We start from the raw sequence: 12,076 nt of genomic DNA on the forward strand, positions 1-12,076 counted from the left end.
TCAGCACTAACTCCCTGCCCTCAGCATTCACACCCTGTTTTGACTCTCTCCCCTCCTGTGTTTCCTGGGGCGACCTCCCAAATAAACTACTGGTCTTTGAATTCATGCCTCAAGGGTGGCTTATGGGGAATCCAAACTAAGATAGTAAATGAATGCAAAACTCTCTGAAATCACTCAGCTGCAATGATTAATGTATGGAACATCATGCTTGGAAGAGAAGCATAACTTTGATTTTATGACTGTCATTCTCAAAAGCAAATTAAGTAGATTCAAACTACTTGACAATTTCATTTCTTTATAAAACCAATTCAGCGTTTGCTTCTTAATCAGTGATTTTATTGGAAGGGAGGAGAGTTTCATAAGATTTTAGAGCTACAATAGAGAAGAGTCCAATTTTTTCAGCTTACAAATGAGGATGCTGTGCCCGAGACATTTAACAGCTTGTTAGATGCCACACTGCTACAAAGTGGTAGAGCCATGATGGGACAGGCATTTCAACTCTCAGGACTCTTTGTTTTTATATATCTCACTGGTCAGAACTGGTCAGATCAGGGGATTTCGGGGAACTTTTTCTTAAAGGGTCAAATAGTAAATATTTCAAGTTTTGCTGACCAGATGTGTCTCTGTCACAACGCCATCACATGGACTTTTTTTTTAATTTAAATTTTATTTTTATATTCCCCATCCAATTACAACCCCCTTATTTTTACCCCAAGCCCTCCTTTCCCCACCTCCACCCCCCAACCCCCATAGAGTGTCTCTTGTTCATAGTTATTTGTTGATTTTGATATTTTCTTTCTTATAGTTATTCTTTTTCTTGGTCCCTTATTTAAGTTTTCTAGATTCCTGCTATGAGTGAGACCATCCGGTATTTTTCTCTTTTTTTCTGGCTTATTTCGCTGAGCACGATCCCTTCCAGTGCCATCCATGTTGCTGCAAATTGCATGTGTTTATCTTTTTTGAATGCTGAGTAATATTTCATGGTGTATATGTACCACATCTTCTTGATCCAGTCATCTATTTTTGGGCATTATACTGTGACAACCACTACATAGATAAGTCAACAAATGAGAGTGGCTGGGTTCCAATAAAACTTTATTTACAAAAACAGTAAGTCAGTCTGTGGGTCCTAGTTTGCCTACTCCTAGGTGAGATTCTAGGGGAGAGAAGGATCCTCTTTGTGTCTGCATTTAAGAGCCATATTGTCATTTTCCAGGCTCGCTTTGTAGTTCTTTTGTATTTGTGGAATAATTTATTTTAAAATAATATATAATCATTTAAGTACACATGTAATAGCACTTTCCTTTGACCCAGAAAAATGATTACTCAGTTCTAAGATGTGTCACTGTCACTTCAACCCCCTGACCCCCATATTTCTATTGTGTTCTTCCCAGACATTGGGGATATCATATTCCCCATATACTGATAGTATACACAGCATATACTCAGATAAGACTTCTCCCCATAACAGCTAAATGGCAGGATATTTTTTCATTGTGTCAATATTAATTATTCATAATTTAGTGTTCGATATCATTTTCTATATTAATTTCAACACAATGGAATGAGTCTAATTTGGAATGATAAGATTCATTTGCATTTAAATTGATATTTTAAATATTCCCTGTGAAGAACAAATAGCATCCATGATTATAATTGTAAGCATTGTTTCCACAGCAGGTTTTTTTTCTTTGGCTAGATTTGTAAATATGGTGCATCAAATTTAATGTTAATAATGATGACAAAATAATACCACATGTTTCTTCAGGGAGCCCTGTGAATAGAGTTCCTACATTTTGGGAATTCCTTTCTTCTACTGGAATAGTTGGGTAAAGAGCTTGTTAGCTAAAAACATGACCATGTACCTATTTTTTTTGAATTTGTGCAATCATTTAAACACTTAATGTGCTCATTTTAAAAACCCTGGTTAACTCTTTTAGCTTGAAAATACATGTTTTGTGAATCAAATGGTTATGTTGTTGCATTAACACATATAAGTGAGTCAAAAGAATCAAGACAATTATTCTTGCTGTTTTCACTAGTTCCTGTAGTTCTCCTGAGGGGTACAAGTGAACCTGCAGAGAGAAGTTTTCTGTTCCTTGATTTGTTGCTATGAAGAAACATACCAGTTCTCCCCAGAAGCCAGGAAGAAATAAAAATGTTCATTTCCTGTGTAGATCATCTTTGTGGAGGCAGTCACCAGAAGTTTCTTTCATACCAAAATGCTGGTGTTTAAAAAAGCATAAATAACTTCTATAATGAACAGAACAAAAGGAGAAGCATAGCAAAGCCTAAGGGAGGGGTTTTGTGAGGAGAAAGAATGGCCAGAAGAAATTAGGAGGTGAAGGGTAAAAAAAGAAGAGAAAAATAAAACATGCCTTCACCAGCCAGATAGTCATCCAGCACATATTTATTTGTCATTTCTTTTCTTCCTTCCATTGTTCTTTGTTGAGGATGAAGAGGTACGCAAGAGCATTTGGGCATTATAAAAAAAAAAATACAATGACAGTGCTCCCCTTACCAGTGCATTTAAAAAAAAAAAAAAAAGAGGTACGCAAGAATACCTCCATGGACCTGGAGCTGACATCCCACAGTTGGAGAGATGGTGTGATTTCAGTTGTGGGGGAACCACTGGATGTAACCAAGCAGAGTGGAATGGCTTCTTGTACTATTGTTTTTCTTTGTAACAGCCTTTCTGATTATTTGGGGGAGAATGCACTGGAGAGGGCAAGAGTAGAAGCTGTGGACTCTCCAGTTTCCTGGAGGGAAATGATGTAGACTTGGTCTAGGATGCCAGTGGTTGAAATAGAGGAACTGATGTATTATAGGCCAAACCCAGGACTGGAAAATATGGTGGCTGAAGTGAGAAAGGAAGGGGGAGAACTCAAGGATGACTCTTGTGTTAGTTTGTTAGCCATTGAGTCAATGGCCATGCGATTTGCTGAGCTGCGAGAGGGTCTCCTGAGGAAAGCCAAACTGAACAAAGTCAGCCTGACAGATGATGAGCCTCCCATGTCACTACTTCCTGGCTGCATGAGCTAGGCAGATCAAGCTCTCTGATTTTCTCTTTCCTATCTACTGGAGTTGTGTTAGAAAATATCTACTTCATTGTTTTAACAAAAATGCAGATTAAATGAGATAATATATGTAAAAACTCAAAGCCAACACATAATAAATATTCAGTGGATACTGGGTACTAATACTGCTGCAGTTCAGAAGAAACCAACAGAGACAAAACGACCAAATGGCATGGGTTGAAATATTATTGATAGAATCAATATAGGGAGTGAAGGGAGAAAATAGGATGCTTATATTCTGTTAGCCAGCATTCAACTCTCATTGTGAGGGGAGATGGATTTGTGAGCTAAGACCAAAGAGCATATGAAAACTCTCAAACCAAACCCTCCTGCAGGAGAGGATAATTGTGATCATGAGTGACTAGATAACATGATTATGAACCTTGGCTATGGATTTCTTCACAGAGAATAAATTCTTTACTTGCAAATAATACAAGCTTTGTTGAGGATGAAGAGGTGAATGAGACACCCACATGCCTGGTAAGAGTACCGGCACAATACTAACTGTCTGGTCACTACACTGGCACCCACCAAGGTCTGGATCCTTCCCACAAGTCTTCTGGAACATTCTCTACAAGTTCAAGGGAGGACAAATATTTGTGGGGTGTGGACAGAAGAAAAGAGTTGGACATCAATGCCTTCAGCATTCTGGGAAATTCAGCTGATAATTTTTGATAGCTCAACAGAGACCCACTGTTCATTTCAGTAATATGGACAATCACCCTTTGATTCTGAAATGGGGAAGATGATCACCCCTATATACAGATGGGGAAACTGAGGATCACAAAGTTCAAACAATTTCTTTTTTGCTGATAGTGACTCAGTGGGAGTCCTCACACAAGTGCTCCCTGAATAGCTTAGATTTACACTAAACCTCTTATTTAAAAAATTGGCAACGTTTGAGCTATAAAACATAAGACTTCTATTTCTATAGCTTAATGAAAACATCACCCACACACTGTAATACATCTTATTTTCCGCCTAGCAAAGCTCTCATTGTGGAGGGGTTGTGTGTGCGACATTAAAAGTATAGACCTCACCATCATACTGGGGATGACGGTGAGGAGCATTGCTCACAGCCAAGCCTTGGCTTCCTGCGCTTGGCATCAGGTTTTAATTATCGGTTAGTAATTAAGGGTTCTTTCTTTGTGAGAAATAATTTCCCATAGGTTGGGAGCTAGCAGGGTTACCATGGTGGAGAGGCTAATCTTATTTCTATGTCAGAGATTCTCTCTGCCTTGGTCAGGCAGGATGGAAAATTCTGCTTTGCCCGAAGTGCTAGACTGCTCAGATGTGGGGAGGTCAGGATTCCCGGAGCACACTCTGAGATGACTTGTGGACAAGTGATTTATTAAAGATGTATACTCCTGGGAGAATGCAGTGAGTAAGAGAAAAGCAGGATAGGACTGGAGGAAACAAGCCAAGGTGTGATTTCAGGTGACGTCCTGCAGGGGGCCCTGGAGAGTAAGCTACATCTCCATGCTTTCCCAGAGGGTCACCTTCCCACAGGCTGTTGCAAAAGTATGGGAGACAAGAGGGGTTGTAAGTTCCCAGACTCAGGACTCCATGCCTGTGGAGCAAAGCAGCTTCCAGTACCCCAAGGCGGCTCTCCGAAAAGAACAGCAGGTGCTGGCAGTGGGAGTCAAAAACCAGACAAAAGCCAGGTTGGGTAACGAAGATTGGTACCAAGAGGTCAGAACAAGCCTAACCTACTCCACAGGATTCCCTTTGGTGGTTGAATGAGGGGGTTGTAGGTGACAGAGGGTGGTTTGGGAGGATTTGGCAGGAGGAAGGGACTCACAGGTGGTCCTCTGGGCTGGATTTTGTCTGAAACACTTGGAGTCCAGAGGTGTGCCTCTCCACAGCAGGTGGAAAGGCATTGTGAGGTTAGCAGTGCAGTGACAGCTTAGGTTTGGGGATGTTGGAGACCTGCATTCCAGGACTATCTCTGTTGGAACCTGCAGTGTGACCTCAGGCAAGTCACATTTCTCCTGGGCCTCAGTTTACTCCGGTGCACCCATGTGCCTTCAGTTGTCACAACAAAGCCCACATTTTCAGAGCAGACAGTCCGTTAGTTTCAACTGTGTTAACATGGAGGGGCAAAGGAGATACAATTCTAACACATGCCCTCAAATCAACCTTAAGTGAAAGCAGTTTCGTCTCTGAGAAAGCAGGTGATGGAGAAATGGGGATAGGATGGGCCCTGTGTTTGTCTGAATAAGGACCGAGAAGCCTGAAGGGATGGATTTCGGCTGCATGGATCTAACCTCAAAGTCCACACATTGTTGCTCACTGAGCTGCCGGAAGAGATTTGATTTCCCAGATTTGTGTGTGAGGCAGTTTGGGGCTCATCTGGGCCATTGCTAACCTCAGAACTGCTTTCCCTGGATCCCCAGCAAGGCTGCAGTGCTGGGGCAACGGCTGTGAGTTATGCTCCACAGTCACTTGTGAGATCTTCCTCCAGGTGGAGGGAACATACTATTTTCAACAGATGACCTATATTAACTTCTGCTGCTGTAACAGTGGCTACAAACGTGCTATACTTAGTAATATATAAACAAGACAAATGCATTAGAGTTTAGTGGTCTGAAGTCTAACACCCATATTACTGGGCTAAAATCAAAGTGTTATCAGGGAGGTGCTTCTTTTGAGAGATTTAAGGGAAGCATCTGATTCCTTGCTAATTCAGGTTGTTAGCAGAATTCAGTTCCTGTGGGACTGAGGTCCCTGTTTTCTTGCTGGCTGGGCGCTGAGGGCCATTCTCAGCTTCCATGTCACCTGCAAGCCTTGGCTAGGGTCCCCTTACTCAATCTTCCATGAAAGATTGAGCGGTTGAGTCCCCCTCATGCTTCAGATATCTTCTGCACCCCCCACCCTTAGCATATCATTCTTTGCTTTTCTTTCTCTATTTTAAGGTCACATGATTACAGTTGGCCCACTGGAGAATCTCCCAATTTTAAATTACTCTTGAATCCATCTGTGCAAATTCTCTGTGCCATGTAACATAATCTGTTTGTGGGGATTAGGGCATGGACATTTTGGGGAGGCCATTATTCTGCTGAGTACATAGTTATTTTGTCATTATGTTTTATGCTCTATTGCTGGTTTGGATGAAGTCCTTTTCTCCAATATTTGAGATCAAATATCTCTCTTGAATTCATTCATTTGTTCATCCATTCATTCATTTATTCATCATGCATCACTGGCCCTCTGCTTTGTTGCAGGTTGTATGCTAGCTGTGAGGATGTGGAGAGTAAAAGGCAAGGGGCCCTGACCTTACTCAGGAGACCCACAATGATGTCCAGTCTTCCTTAACGGGGCCAGCACACCCAGCTCCCGCCCCTCTTCTACCAGCCTTAGCTGCCTGTAGGTCACTGCTGTCACCTATCCTGGATATTTGTCCTTGGACAAATGGATGCCACCAAGGAAGTTTCACAGGTTCCAGGGACCCCTCGAAGTCTGTGACCTACAGATATGGGGGATAAAAAGGTTTTCTTCTGCGGGGAGGATCTACTCTGTGACGTGGTTCATGGTACAGAGTTCCCCAGAGCATCAGACTGAATCTAAACCCCTTCCTCTGTCCATCCCTCCCTCCTCTTCTCCTGGGAACAAAATCACTTTCTCAGAAGTAACCATCTCAATTACTTTCAGGGAATACTATCTAAGGTAATTAGTAACAATAATAACCAGGGCCTCTCTGGTGGTGCAAGGGGTTAAGCACAGCACTATGAAGCTATTGCATACTCTGCAGCACAGCTGGATGCCTGGCTGGCCAGGGAGATACCCACATGGCGCAGCAGACCTCTCCTATCTCTCCCACTGCTCCCCTCAGCAGTGTATTTCAATATATCTGCCTGTTCTGCTCCCCACTCTCTCTGGTGAGTCCTCATGCCTCTGGCCTATACACCAGTTCTTGTGTGCGTAAATACATCTCTTTTTTTTTTTTTTTTTTTAAAAAGCCAATCTATCTCTTACACCAAAATTCCCCATCTATCTCTGCTTGATGTATAAACATATATATACATACTTTTTTACTTTGTAACAAAAGGAAACACAACCATGAAGCTTTCCATAGGTCTGTGTACCTGTGTCTTAACAGAATATAAGGTGACCTTCTGAACAAAAATATAGCTCCCAAACAGAGAATACTTTGCATCCCATAAAATCTGGAACTTCAAAATGAATTAAAAGCCCAAACAGAGGAGAGTGATTCCTCTTTAACTTTGGGCATACTTTGTAATAATGGGAAAGAGGAGGGAAAACATGAAAAATTAGAATAACACATTAATTGCACCTTTTAATTTCATTTTCAAAGTGCTCTCTGTGAATTTATTATGTGTCTTGCGGCAGGAAGGCAAGAGAAAGGTTAACAGCATGGACTTTGAGGTCTGACAATCTCAGATTTGTGGTCAGGACTTCCTCAGCTAAGCTCTAGGGAGGTGACCTCAGGCAAGTTGCTGGACAACAGCAGACAACAGCAGAGGTTCCTACTTGCCAGGAGTAAGGGTCTGGTATATACTATGTAACTGAATGATCACAACCATCAGTAAGGTCAATATTATTGTTAACCCATTTTGCAGATGAGGAAATTCAGGTACAGAGAGATTAAACTGATTAGAGTCTCATAGTTGAGAAGTAGTTGGGATGGGATATGAACTCAGGAATCTAGACCCACACCAAATTTCCCTAATCCTTCATTTTTTCAAAACTAAAACTATTATTGGGGCCTCCTTGGTGGCGCAGGTGGTTGAGCTCAGCCCTGTGAAACTGTCCGCAGCCTCTGCAGTGGGGGTTCGATCCCGGCGGGCCGCCGAGCTACCCACATGGCGCAGCAGTCCTCTCCTGTCTTGCCTGCTGCTCCCCTCAGCAGTGTATTTCAGTCAATCTGCCTGTTCTGTTCCCCTCCCCTCTGTCTCTGGTGAATCCTTTCACCCTCCCGTACATCTGGCCTCTACCCCAGTTCTTGTATAAATAAATAAATCTTAAAAAAAAAGAAAGAAAAACTACTATGAAGTTATCAGGAATTATTTTATGAAAGCACCCCATATGGCAATGGAACAATAAGGGTGCTGTATTTATCTTTGTGATAATAATCTCATTGTCATCCATCCATTCATCCACCTACAACCTACCTATCATTCATTTTTAGAAAATCTCTATTGATCTCATTATGGAATGAAGCCTTTGCTTGATGCTCTCATGATCAAAGAAATTAAGACCTAATCTTGGACTTGAAGTTATTGAAACACCTGAAGGGGGCGGGGAGTGGATCCTACATTCCCCAAATAAAAACAATAATTCAAACCAAAAGTACCTCAATTAAAAAAAATAGTGGAAGAAATGGGACTGTGTCAAAGGCCTCTAGGGATTTTGGGGGTAAGAAAATGGTTTTTGTGAGCTACTTTTAGGGTTGACTTCTTGTTCTTGCAGCTCTGTTCCCATAGCGGTTACTGTTTTCATTTCTAGAATGCTATTGAGCACATTCTGATGCAATTATATACTTTTTAAAAGAAAAGATTTATTTTATTTTTATGCATACAAGAACCGGGGTACGGGCCAGAGATGTGTGTGGGGGGGGAGTGAGAGGATTCACCAGAGGCAGAGTGGGAACAGAACAGGCAGATCTACTGAAATACACTGCTGAGGGGAGCAGCGGGGGAGACAGGAGAGGTCTGCTGCACCATGAGGGTATCTCCCTGGCTGGGGATTTAACTCACACTGCAGTGGCTGTGGATAATTTCATAGGTTGCGTCTTAACCTCTTGCACACCAGGGAGGCCCATGTAATTATATATTTTTATGCATTGAACTCTGAGCTCCCTGAGGGCAGGGGTTGGATTTTCTTCACATGTTCTAATCCAGTTCCTTAGTACAACACCTTATACACAATGGGAACTCAATATAAGTCTTTTAAATGTTGACTAAGTACAATGGAACAAAAATTAGTCAACTAAGCAATGTGGAAAAATCAATTGACCAGATATTTGTTTTCTTTGCTTTTTCCTGTAGTTGAAAGTCTAGGTCCAGAGTTTCATTTTGGCTAAGCAAGATTTAATTTTTCTCATTTTTATATCAAAGCATGTCTTATAAAAATAGATTCTTCTAGTACACGGGTTGAGTCAGATGATAGTCATTTGACCGATGACCTGTCCAAATGATTAAAAAAGTTCTTATTCCCAATTTCAGTCTGGTCTGGTGAGAAGGGGCTCACCAGGATCATGAACAAGTACCTCAAAAAAGCCAGCTTTTCAATGAGACACAAAGGTTGTCTAAGCCTCAACTTCATATGCATTATTAATGTGCTCATTTAAATATTTATTGGTCTAAGAGCCTGGAGCAGTGTTCCGATCAATACTTCATAGCATCTGAGTCACTGGGGCTGAGGGGTGGGCCGGTCTCCACAGGAGGCCTTTCATCATGGCGGCCACCTGCCACCTGGGGCCCTGGTGTGCGGGGCTCAAAGGCACTTCCTTCAGGTTCAGTGCTGGCAGTCCTTCAGAGCACTGCAAAGAGTGTGCCTCTTCAGAGACTGTCGCCTGTCAGGAACCCATCAAAAGAACTGAAAAGTGCAGGTCCTTAGGGTGGGCTTTTATCTTTTACAAGAACTTCTGTTGGTGAAATAACAACCCTGGAGCATAAATAATGTTCCAAATTTTCCACTGAACCCAAAGAACAGAATTTGTCCTCTCCCATCCGGGAACACCTCTGTATTTCCCCCGACCTGAGGAGTTCTAGGCATTATAGAAAAGAAAAAGTGCTTATCTGCATGTGGATAAGCCACACTGAGAATAATATTCTCTCCAGGCCTTCAATCATGGAGACTTCAGTTTGTTTCCTGGGCCCCTACCCCTCACCAGCAACATGCACTTTGGGGAATGGGTTGGTGGTGTCCACCTATGCTGTGGGTAAGAGCTGCGGATTGGGAGGTTCTGCATGCTAGTGTTCCCTGTCCTTGATAGAGGCTCATCTTATGACTTAGCACCTGATTGTATTTGCAAAAGTATAAATGATGAATTAATATTCAATACAATTTAATAGATATTAAATGCTGATCACCAATGTGCTAAACATCAAAGGGGAAATGAATTTAAAGACTATATACCTTCCTACAAAGAACCAGTGGTCTAATTTTGATGTAGTCTTACCTGATAAGGGAATAGCACTGTTGAATGAATGGATGAATGAATGATTGAATGAATGAGTAAAGTGTTAAAATGAATGACAAGATGAATCATCAGATTCTAGAAACATTTCTGAAGAAATACATGAGCTGGGGCCTATCCCCAGTGATTTTTGACTCAGTGGGTCTAGGGAAGGGTCAGAAGTCTACAATCTCTTCAGACTGGGATGGGCATCAACTACTGTGGGAGGACTGGAGAGGGATCTAGCCAGGGTAAATGTAACAGTTGCTGCACACAAATAACCATAATATGTCAGTAGCTTATAACAATAAGCATTTATATCACTTATAAATCTGCAGTTCTGGGCCTCCCTGGTGGTGCAAGGTGTTGAGCACCACACTGTGAAGCTATCTGCAGCCTCTGTAGCACAAGTTCAATCCCCCTGGCCAGCCAGGGTGCCATGTGGCAATGCAGACCTCTCCTGTGTCACCCACTGCTCCCCTCAGCAGTGTATTTCAATCAATCTGCTTGTTCTGTTCCCCACTCTGTCTCTAGTGAATAGTCTCATCCCCCCACACCTCCGGTCTGTACCCCAGTTTTGGTATGCATAAATAAATAAATCTTTAAAAAAAATAAATCTGCAGTTCAGCTGGGAGTATGGTGATCTATGCTGGGCTCAATGGGGCAGCTCTGATGCTCTTGACTAGACTTGCTTACCCCTGGGGTTCAGCAAATATTGGTGAGGCTCAGTAAGGCAGCTCTGCTTCTTACAGAACTTATGCAAGGTTGACTTGGGTGGCTGTGCTTCAGGCTTTGCCACTAGGCTAGTTCTTCTCCATGTGTCCACCTTTCCCCTTGGCCTGGTGAGCTAGCCTGGACATTGTGATGGTAGAGGCACAGGAGGGCATATGGGAGCACAAAGACCTCTGAGCTGCCATGTTATTCTTTTAGTTTGAACAAGTTCACAAGGCCAACCCAAAGTCAAAGTTTGAGAGGTATAATTCACCCCGTCAGAGGGAGGTTCTGTAAAGCCCCAAGGCATCAACTGTAGGTCTGGGGCAAGAGGAGAAGCCAGAGCCAATGTAATCTCCCATAATAGCTGCATCACAAATTCATGGAAAAACTCAAGGGACAGCATGTGAATCTGCACAGATTCTTAGCATGGGATCTTGCATCTCCTCACTCAGAGGGAGACCCATGGCTTCCAAGCTGGAAGGTATAGGCGCTAGTGCAGGCAATGGCCCACCCTGCCTTGGGGACAGAAGCCCATGCCCCACTATGATCACTTACAGTTCAGGAGATGTAATTTCCCTGACCCGGGAAAAACCCTCATTTGGAAAAATCGTTATCTCTTCACCCACCTTAGGGGTTAGTCCATGGATATCCTTCATGAACATCCATGGATATCCTTCTCATTCAAGGATCTATGACAGGGTTGGTGGATATAGAGCAGAAATTCTTTCTCTGGGGTATCTTTCTTCAATACATTATGGTCCATGAGCAATGGATTTTCTCTCTCTGTGTTTTCTGTTTGCTTGAAAGCACTTTTGCAAATAAATCCTTTACTTTTCAAATCAAATCAAACTTTATTTTTCAAGTGAACCTTTTAGATTTACTTTGGTAACCCCTACTTTTCAGTATTTGCTTTCCTAGCCTAACAATCTTACACTGAGGTCCCCTTTTTTCTCTTCGGAGAACTGACTCGCTGAGGAGTGAGCAACTGTGTTGTTTTCCTGCTCCTTCTCCTTCAGGACAAGCTGCCATTGTGCAGAGTTGCAATTGCATCTCTTTTGAGAAGGAAATGAGTGTTTATCAAGCATCTATTATCTGCTAGACTCTAAACACACATTATCTCAGCAATGTTGCTTTGCTGATTTTC

General features: G+C 42.3%; 1 protein-coding gene across 1 annotated transcript in view; it reads right to left on the minus strand.

The window, feature by feature from the left end:
• PCSK2 (proprotein convertase subtilisin/kexin type 2) overlaps positions 1 to 12,076 on the minus strand; it is a 244,172-nt gene that overhangs the window by 86,957 nt on the left and 145,139 nt on the right. The gene's annotated exons all lie outside the window — the stretch shown is intronic.

Source organism: Talpa occidentalis, unplaced genomic scaffold (genome assembly GCF_014898055.3).
Source record: "Talpa occidentalis isolate TD23 unplaced genomic scaffold, MPIMG_talOcc4v2.1 talOcc4.10, whole genome shotgun sequence".
Classification (NCBI taxonomy): domain Eukaryota; kingdom Metazoa; phylum Chordata; class Mammalia; order Eulipotyphla; family Talpidae; genus Talpa; species Talpa occidentalis.